The sequence below is a fragment of the Carassius gibelio genome, chromosome B15 (assembly GCF_023724105.1).
Source record: "Carassius gibelio isolate Cgi1373 ecotype wild population from Czech Republic chromosome B15, carGib1.2-hapl.c, whole genome shotgun sequence".
NCBI classification, from domain to species: Eukaryota; Metazoa; Chordata; class Actinopteri; order Cypriniformes; family Cyprinidae; genus Carassius; species Carassius gibelio.
Genome location: NC_068410.1, coordinates 20,480,410 through 20,491,805, shown reverse-complemented (window position 1 = coordinate 20,491,805; position 11,396 = coordinate 20,480,410).

The window sequence follows — 11,396 nt, the reverse complement described above, 5'->3', positions numbered from 1 at the left end:
TGAATAATATAACACATAATTCGTATAATATAAATAACAATGCACACCTTTTAAATGTATCAAATCTAAAATATGGTTTAATACCATGTAGCTAGAGAAATCAAAAGCACAGACTCAGACACAGGCTTGACATTTATCCTGCTTGAATTCTTTCTAAGAAATGCAAATAACTTCATAAGTACCAAACTTCATCTGTGAATATTACACATTAAATATTTCAAATATTTTAACTATAGTGTTTTTCTTTCATTTGCCGTGACTGAAGCCGTCAAATTTAACACATCAGCAAGGCAAAACTGACGTTAATTTGCGAAAATGTGCTTTGATGCGCTTGTTTGATAACTTGTGGTTAAAGCGCCACACAGCGGTGGTCAAAAGCTGCAAATGCACTTTACAGACGTCGCGGCGGCGGTACGTGCGGTGATAAAAGGGGCGTTTTGGATGTCTACGTACTGTATTTAGATTTATGATTACAAAATTACAATGATTACAAAAATGATTTTTTTTTTAAATAACATGCATTGGCTAATCCATAATATAGCTCTAGAAATAGATAATAAGAAACTAAACAGAGTCTGTTCTGATTTATTTCAAATCTTTGTGTGCAAGAAAATGTTTAAAAAAAGAATGCAATATTTTCTGTATAAAAGTTCAGTATCCACAATAAAGTAAATATTAAATAAATGAATAAATAGTTTACAACACTTGCCAAGGTCTTAGAAATGTACAGTATGTTATATTCCTGTTGGTGAAAAACTTTTTTTTTATTTTTTTTTACTATCTTCATCAAAAGTGTAATTATACACATTTTAATAATATCTTTTTATGTTTCTAAATACATATTTCAGTAAAACTCATATTTCAATCAAAATGTTTTTCAGAATTTATTAATTCATAGTTTTGGGAGGAATCACACCACTAGATTTTACAATCGAAGCTAACTTTGGCTCGTCATAAAAAGGTCAAATTGTCTTGAGCAATGTATTTTGAATAATTTCAAAGATATACTGTCATGTCATTGACCTATTACTTTTACCTATTAACTTCTCGAAATATTTTCCAAAAATAAACTACTTTGAGCACATACACTTTTATTCATCAATCCCCTTTACTGAATGTTTCCCAGTCAATGCACTTGATGAAATGTAAGCAGAAATGTAATGAAACCTAAGCAGAAAGGTTTGAAGACAACATGCGATCTCTGAAAGAGCCAATCAGCCACCTGTCACTGGAAAACTCAAAGCTAATGGAGAAAAAAAAGTTTTGCTTTGCGTCCAGACGAGTGTTAGGAAATAGGAGGTGGGAGGGAGATGTCAACGCTCATTTTCTCTCCTCTCTTTATTTCTCTTGTTCCTGCTGTCTGTTTTCACAGGTCAGCACGAGGTCGCGTGATGTTCCTGCAAGAAAGAACAGGTTTTTCCTGACAAAGATGTTGCCTCAGGATTGTCTGCATAAATGTCAAACTATGAGCACACCAGGATGCTAATTAGTTACCTATTCATCGTTGTATCAATTAATTCAGTCTTAAAGTGATAGTTCACTGATAATTCTGTCGTTCCAAACCCCTTTTGGCGTTCTCCTGTGGAGCACAAAAGAAGTAGTTCAGCAGAATGTTGATGAGGGAACAAATAATGCTAAAACGGTTGTTGAAGTTGATGGACATCTAGACAGACGGACAGTGAAGGGGCCTCAGCTGTGTTTTGTTGTCCCCGTCCCCCCACATTCCTCCTGACAGGTGCGAACAACGCCAGGGCCCCCGAGAAATGTCTCTGCACCAGTCTGTAAACCCGGCTGACACCGCGTGTGTTCGCCAGTTAGACTGACTTCACAAATTATGCAAATCATATTGACAGCATAGCTAATGCTTTTTATTAAGCTAATTACCCTTAAGGTCATTTCTGTTTTTGGCGCCAAGGCTAGACTCCAGGAAAAGAGAAAACTAGTTTAGTAAGAAAGAGCACGATGGAAAAAAAGTTTAGAAACGGTGCTTTAAAGAAAGATCATTCCATCATTTGATTTGGTTGATTTTGGACCGTTTATGCAATAAATATCACTAAAAGTAGGAGACGATGTCATCTAATGTTGAAATTGTGTCCTAAGATTTAACTGCTTGTTGCTGCCTCAAGCTGATTGTTACATAGCTTATTGTATTGATGTTTTATTTGTTTGTGTCATTTAATATATTGTCTCCAACAGCCCAAGAACCTATCGATATATGGAGAATCAAAAAAAAAAAAAAATACACAAGGTATAATAAATAAGCTCAATATCAGATTTCAAGTGATCAAGGGCTTAAAGGGACAGTTCACCCAAAAAGGCAATCATTTACTGTTCCTCAATTTGTTCTAAACCTATATTAATTCTCTTCTTCTGCAGAAAACAAAAGAAGATATTTCGAAAAATGTTGGTAAGCTTACATTTTTGGGTGAACTGTCCTTTTAAGACATTCCAATTCAACCCACTGCAAAGGGTTTTGTCAGGCACTGCAAATGCCCACTGCATTTATACAATGTAAGCAGTGGTATACATCTGTGTCAATGAGATAGAAGGGTATAAGCAAGGGAAGGGAATCATAAGAAATTATAACAAATCCAAAATGTAAGATTATACAGTCTACTCCACTTTCCTGCAATGCTCCAAACCTCCAGATTAAAACAAAATGTGGTCTTATATTTCAGCTAAAGTCCAAAGTATACTTCAGGTTTTTTTTTTTTTTTTTTTTTTTTTTTATGCATACGCTAGGTTATTTTGTCTCTGAGTTCTTCTTTTGTGTTCTGCAGAAGAATGAATGTCATTTTCATTTTCCTTCAGCCGCTTATGTAGCTATAGTTGTACGAGTGGCCATTACACAAGTGCCAGTCACAGAGCATGATTTTTTTAATGAAAATATAAATTATGTGAAAAACTTTTGTATGAAATGAAAATCCAGTCATTTAGTGCGTCACCAAACAAAATCCACTCTTGTACTTCCCCATCCAAATGGATTCTGGAAAATGAGTCCAATCTTTTCACTGGTTTAAAAGGTTTCTTGATGCAACAGTTTCCTATTTTCAGTCGCTTTCTGAGACTAGCATGATGGACATAAAGTGAACTGTATATTCAGGAATGATCATACTGAATCTAGTAAGACATAGGGTATCAAAATTATATGTTTCGACGTGTAAGCTTGCCATTCATTTTGGATCAAGGAGACTCTGAGCAACCAACAGAGGTCAAAATTGTCCTGTTAGACATGTTCACTTGTTAGGTTTGACATGCAGGGATTTCCAGAGGTTTCTGAAAAGCGTAATAAGCATTTTGTATTGGCATCTCTGGTTCCATGTAGATCCTCTAAAGGAAGAGTTCACCCATAAATGAAAATGTACCTACCCTCCGTCCATCTGAGATGTTTGTTTCTTCATCGAATCAGATTTGGAAAAAATTTGAATTACATCATTTGCACACCAATAGATCCTCTGCAGTGAATGGGTGCCATCAGAATGAGAGTTGATAAAAACAATCACAGTAATTCACAAGTAATCCAGTCCAATTAACATCTCACCAGGTTAAAAGATGAGTGTTTGTGATAAACAAGTCCTCTGTCCATACTGCTTTATTCAACGAAAAGTTTGCCTCATCTGAATCAGGAGAGAAATATGCATGGATCAAAACCCAGTTCACAGTAAAAAAAAAAAAAAAAAAACGTCTAAACTAATACATCAGTGGATTTTGATGTGAGAGGACAACATGTCAAGGAGACAAAGATGTGTACATTTTCAGTAAATGTTTTGGGTTTGTGTGCACTTTTATTTTAACATCCATGGAACCTTTCCACTGCACAAAAAAAAAAAAAATGTAGAAAAAAAAAATCTTTATATTATTAAAATGTTAAAATGACTTGAGTTAAAATGTTAAAATGAGAATGAGAAAATTGTTATTTTAAGAACTCTTGACTGAAATGTTCTTTGGAGAGTCTTAACCTTTAATTTTAGGAGTGTATATGTGTTTTTTATATCACTTTTTATTTTATTTAAGAGCCCAAAAACTGGTATTTCTAAAGTTCAGTGCGTTCATGAGATTAAAATATGATACCATTAATACAGCATCTTCATATTCAGTTCAGAAATGGACCTATCAGTCTCCTTTCTATATGGATGAAAAAGATTTAGACATTTTTTTTTTTTTTTATCTTTTAGCATAGAACGACCTGTAACGATATGGGGGATATTTAAAGAAATAACTACAGCAGAGAACATTGAGATTTGATCTGATTTATTTTTTTTATCATATTATACATTCAAAAATAATAGAATCTAGCTAATAAATAATAAAGCCTTACAACGCCCAGGAGGCACTAGAGTTACATTCTGTCATTTAAATGGCTCCATCCAAGTATTAAACCCAATTCTTCTGTACTTTAACTACATTTAGGCTCCGTTCCAAAACCTAGTGAGCTGCCCGGCTGTCTGCTGCCTACACAGGCATCTGCATTCTAACCGAGCAACTCTCTCATCGCCCACATATCACACAAACACTGCTCTTCAAATGAACCTCACAAGAGACTCAAATGGTTAGCATGTTGCTAAGCTCAAAATGTTTTAAATGTAAATCTCTAGTTCACTAAATTTTAGAACAAAGCCTCAGTCGAACTCGGACATCTCTGAAGTTGTTCTGCTCTCATTTTTCTATAAAAGAAATCTCTAAGCACATTTTTTACATCAATAGTGAGCCACAGAATGTTTTTAGGATTATCCTTCAGGGATTTCCTCGGGCTTTGTTCGAAATCCTGGTGTACTGCCTACTTAGGAACGTGCATTCTCACTGCTGTGGGTGTTCCAAAAGGTGGGTTCAAACGACATTAAAATAGAAGGCTCTCGAATGAAAATTTCAGTGTAAAAAATAAATAAATAATCATCCAAGATGGTGGACGACGCAACTGTAATAAATACAGTTGAACATAGTTACAAAAATTGACTGCTAAACTCAATATTTGCTGTCTAATGTTATGTTTATTAGAGTAACATGCTGTTGATTTATCAACATGCTAACACAAACTCAACCGAGTGTGACAAATTTAAAAACTAATTTGTTTTTCTCTAAAAGGGGATTGTTTTTTACTGAAAAATGTGTATATCATTAAAGATGTGTGGAAATCTTGGTGAAAAAACTAAATTACCCATGATTCTGCTGAGAAAGCTCCACCCACTCCAAAGAAGCACTGCAAATGACTTGATGCTTCCTATGCTCTGCTTAAACTTATTTATGGGTGTGGGTGTGTGCATAAAAATGTAAAATGTATTGTCTCTGTGTTCACGTTTAAATAGATAATTGTATATTTTTTATATAATCCTTTATTTATTATCATTATGACAAAATGCTTCATGGGATTGTAGTTCTTTCCTTTACTAAACCCACTGCACAGTCTACACACCTTTTTTTACCATACCTTTTCACACTGAAGACAACTGAGGGACTCATACGCAACTATAACAGAAGGTTCAAATGCTCACTGATGCTTCAGAAGGAAAAAAACATGTATTAAAGCTGCAGACGGTAACTTTTGACGCTCTAGCGGTTAATAAACAGAACTGCTTGCGTCTTGCGGAAGAACATCGTAGCCGGAACTACTTCTCTCTGTTTATGTCTATGAAGAATCACAAAGGTACTGGGTTACTCCGCCGCGGTACCCTCGAATCTAAAATAGTCAGAATATAAACACTTATTAAAGGTGCACCCTAGTGATTCAGGACAAGCTAAAAACACGTTTTGGAAAATGGATTCATGGTGTAGTCGCTTATTATATAAATTTTGTATACTTTGAACACAAACAAAGTTACGGACCCCAGCTCTGATTGGTTGTTTCTTAACGGGAGCGATGTATTTCTGCAAATTGCAATAGGACCACTGGGAGGAGCCAGAGGAGCTTGATTTTTTTTTCACAGATTATCTGTCTCATATTCTACTGTCAGGACATAATGACAGGTTTTACAAATATGTAAAAAAATACATTTTTACAAAAGTTACTTACTGCAGCTTTAAGAGCTAGGGGTTGAAAACTTTTGAACAGAATGGAGATGTGTAAATTTTTCTTATTTTATTTATTTTTTTTTTTTTTTTTTTACTGAAGTAGTACAGCTAAAGAAGACAAAATAAGTTACATTTACCCTGATCTTCAAATTCAAAACGTTTTCACCCCTCTGCTGTTAAGGCATGGTTTTTCCTTCTGGAGCATCAGTGAGCGTTTGAATCTTCTGTAATCGTTGTGTATTAATCCCTCAGTTGTCCTCAGTGTGAAAAGATGGATCTCAAAATCATACAGTCATTGTTGGAAAGGGTTCAAATACATACACACACACACACACACACACACACAAAAAGGGGGACCTGAAAGATGGTTCAGACGGCAGTTTAACTATTCAGGACTAACAAGGGACTCATGAACAACTACTGTATCACTAAACAATAATCACAGCTGTGCATCATTCAGGAAAGAACACGGTAGCACTTTATTTTACAGTCCTGTTCCTCATTTACATACTATGTACTTATTATATTAATTAGAATAACTATGTAATAACTAGGTACTAACCCTGAACCTACCCCTAAACCTAACCCTACCCCATGTAGTTACCTTGTATTACCATAACTTTCTTAGATAAATACACTGTAAGTACACTATTAGTACATGTTAGTACACGTACTGTAAAATAAAGTGCAACCAAGAACACAGTATTAAGAATCTTTTGAACAGGGCCATTTTTATAAATTCAACTATTATTTTCTTAGTTGGACTATATGTAAACATCCTTTATGTGAAGTATCTTATTCAGGTCAGTACTAATTTAATAAACAATAACAAGCATTTTGTATGATCCCTTTTGTCTTGGTAAAATAATTCACATTTTGAAGATTCCGAAAGGGGGATGTAAACTTTTGACCTCAACTTTACGTGTGAGGCTGAACATTCCAAATCAGTCACTAATGGTCCAGTTCAGTTCGGATGCTAGACTGTACGGCCAGCAAGACAGCTGTTCAGGTTTTGGAATGGAGATTGATTCAATAAACAAATCTCACTTACATTATGACTGAATCGTATTTGCATCTACTGCTGAATATAATTTGATAACAAACACATTGCATGCTTCAAGTTGTAAATTAGGCCATGATGCAGTTTTACCACAGCCCTACCTTTAGTTAATAGATCTCACATGTGAATTGAGGGTACTCTTCAAATTAAGCTCTGGTGAAGGCCAAAGCTCTGTAATTTATATTTGGGCTAATTAGTGAGGTGTGGGTCTTGTCTTATAAATAGAGGCAATTACTCATGAATATGTGCGGGGCTGTCCACTGAGGGTGAGCTCTTGGTATACATGATGCTGCTTTCTGCTTATGTGTGTGTGGTGTATACAGTGGCCTCAAAACATATTTGGACACTGAAGATGCTCTTAAAATGGTATGAATGTCATTATATAATAAAATATTAAACTACATGGCATCTAGCTCTCATATTAGCCCTGCAAAAATCTGTAAATTTATTTTCCCTCATTAAGAAAGGTTTTAGCTTTAGGGAAATGAATAGTGGCATCCTTTTTTGCTCATTCATAATGTTCTAATTGCTTTGACGGTATTGTGATGCTCTGGTTTGCTTTGTTAAAGACCTTAAGAGTTTCCTTTACCTTAAGAACTTGGTCACGCTTCCCTCTGCCAAAGCATCTCACAGAGTATGTCCGGCATATTTTTCCGTCTAACATGAAGTCATATGGCCTGTTTTATGAGCATGATAGTGCTGTAAATAAGAGCAATGCCACAGCGCTGTTAAGCTGTAAGCACACTCTCCCTTCCACCGGCAGCAGCACCAATCTGTTCTTGACTCTCTGTGAAAGGCTGGCTGCTGCAGACGCATATGTTCTCTTGAACTCCTCCGATGTGTTAAGAACTACTTTGCTTTTCCAGGATAGTTTTACTAATCAAAATAATAATAATAACAGTTAATAGCCAATCCCTGTTTGTATTAATCCAATCTCTGTGATTGTGGATGACCTGACCATTTGACTGTGGCCCAAATATTGCTCCATACAGCCCCACTTTCTCTGAAAAATATTCACATATAGCTCTTTTCCATACAATAAAGGCATACACTGACCAGGGGCTATTTTTTTTAAAAAAGTTCTAAAAGTAAAATATATGGTAAAACTTTATTGTTACACATTACATGTACTTACTATTATAACAGCAATTAATAATGCATAATTGCATGCAAGTAACCCTAAACCAAACCCTAATCCTAACCCTAACCATATAATGTATGTGTAGCTAATTAAAGCTGCAGTAGGTAACTTTTGTAAAAATATATTTTTTTTACATATTTGTTAAACCTGTCATTATGTCCTGACAGTTAAATATGAGACAGATAACCTGTGAAAAAATCAAGCTCCTCTGGTTCCTCCCAGTGCTCCTATTGCCATTTGCAGAAATCCATCGCTCCCGGTAAGAAACAACCAATCACAGCTGGGGTCCGTAACTTTGTTTGTGTTATAAAATGTAGAAAAATGTATATAATAAGCGAGTACACCATGAATCCATTTTCCAAACCGTGTTTTTAGCCTGTCCTGAATCACTAGGGTGCACCTATAATAAGTGTTTATATTCGGACTATTTTAGATTGCTTCGGGGATACCGCGGCGGAGTAACCCAGTACCTTTGTGATTCTTCATAGACATAAACAGAGAGAAGTAGTTCCGGCTACGATGTTCTTCCGCAAGACGCAAGCAGTTCTGTTTATTAACCGCTAGAGCGTCAAAAGTTACCAACTGCAGCTTTAATATTACTCAGTACTTAAATGTTTAATTACACTATAACAATGACAGCTTAAAATAAAGTGTAACCAAATGTTTAAGGTAGTGCATCTGAGTAAATTATGCTGTACAATATTTTTTTTACATGTTACTGTATAAACCTTAATTTATATAAAAAATGTACTGTATGTTGGTTAAATTTAAAGACAAATTGACCAATCAAATTCTTTCTAGATTAAGAATGCCCTTCCTGCTACTGCAACATGTTTCTGATAAGCAATAACAAGTGGTAAATTATGGCTCCCAACTGTAATGTATTTATTTTTACACCCCAAATTCCTAAAATTAAATAACAATAAAGTCATAATCAGTTTAGTATCAGTGTACTTCTGAAAAGCATAACAAAAGATTATTAAAACAAAAAGTAAGACATTTAATTTGACAATTACAAAGTGCACCACTTTTTAAAAGTGTATTTAAGCATGTTAAGGCACATGGTTATGAAACTGCATACTTTTCAAGTACTCTTACATGGAATTTTATTTCATGAATATTACATTATCTGCAAGTAGAGTTTATATATACTGTATTTTTATGATTTGAACCACTTCTTTTGAACAAGAGCTGTTTCGGTGGGAAAATGCACTCATTAAGCCACTTCACTGAATCTTTAAAACTTCAGTTGGTTGGTAATAAAAAGAGTATTTTATATATAATGCAGCGACTTGCTAATGTAGCCAATTACTGAATTGCAAATCCTGGACTAAGATTTTTTTTCAGTGTGTAATATTTTTATCTAATGAAATAGAACATTTTGTGACATTGGTTTATGGTAGAAAAACAATGTAACTTAAAATTATAAATTTTGAACACCATTGTATCATTTCAGTTACATTAAAATAATTTTCCATTTCAGTCCACTTCAGGAAATTCCTTGTGTTCTGCATTTATTTCGTTTGCTTTCTCTTCATCTTCTTCTTCTTCTTCTTTTACCTCTTCTTCTCTCCCATTATCTATTAATAATCAAGTTCTTCAGCATGATTGTATACCTTTGGTAAAAACGTCAATATCACTCATTTACTCACATTTCTTGAAATGGTGCATGTTCATTTAACATTTATAGTTTCACCAAGAATGTCATTGTAGACTCTGTATACAGTATGCTGCGTGTGAAAGGATTTTGTCCCCGTCTTACAGAAGCACTGCTTTTGATATAAAAGCAGGTTTGGGGGTCATTATACAGGCTGTAACCTGCAGGACAGCTGTGAAAATAAGAACTGAAAAGCTCTTGAAAGAAGGAGATTTTTAGGAGGTCAAGGGTCACTCTGAAAGATCTCCAGAGAATGGAGAAAAGGTATCAAGAGCTCTATAACACTGACCTGTTTGGGGGGACGGCACCAAAGAAGCCAGTTCTCAAAAAGATCCACGGGTAGAGTTTGCATAATAATGACGGAGTTATGCGGGAGGACGTTTTGTGGTCAGATGAGAGTGATTTTGGGCAAAATTCTATAGTATGCATAGCACAACCTCTGTGTTTGCCTCATGATATTTTAATTAACAAGCCCCGCATTTGAATTTCACATCTCTTTCATGTAAAAAGACATTTCTAAAAGCTGGTCAAAGTCCGCTCGATCCGGCTGTTTTTGACGATTAAAAGCTGACAGGAAAAAGAGCAAATCAAATGCAGAGAAATCAGTGTAATCTGCAAATTGAAGTCCCACTTTCCCTTATCAGCCTCTCGCAAACAAAGGGCCGAACTGATATGTGGGTGTTAAGGTACTGCTGTAAAGATATTGGGCCGCTCCTGAAGGATTTGTCTATAAGCTAAGCTCATGAAACATTAAGCAGTGACAATTCCATAAGATCAATAGGACTAGCACACCCGCTGTTTCTCTTTCCTTCGCCTCTGAGGCCAAAGTGAATGGTTATGGTAGCTTTTTTAAATATCGTCTGATACATTATTATTTATCCATTTAATATATGAAGGGGAAATGCAAGTATTTGTATGTGTACATGCGTTTAGCTGAACTTCAGTGGTCTATTAAGAGACTGTTTTTTTCATCATGACAGTTAGTTTATCACTGTGCTGCAATTTAAAGTAAGTATACTTTTCACAATATACATATACAATGTGTATTGTCACAAAACTCAAATTTTGTTTTCAAGTGACCTTTAACATGAATCCTGTAGTCCTTTATGTTATTGTTATATTCAAAACTTCTTTTTCATCTAATTTTTGGCCTTTAAAACAATACTCAGACGATGTTAACCCAGTGGGCGATGGAACATCCATCGAACAGATCAAACAGAGGTTACAAAGGTTTGGGATGAGAGTCTTTCACTCAGATGACATCACTATTTTGGCTTCGTCAGAACTAAACGAGAAATCAATGCACATAGCGTGAGCTGCCGAGGAATTGATGATAAGTTGTGAATTAAGGGTCAATAGAGAGGTGCCCTCTGAGCTCGGGGCTCTTAAAAACAAGATCCCTGTTTGTGTTGCTTAATCTCGTATTGATTGAGGCCAGGAAGTATGCTGAACTTGGCTATACCATCCCTTCATCATTCAGTAGCTAGAATATTATGTGGATGTCTGTAGGTTAAAACATAAGTTAATGAATT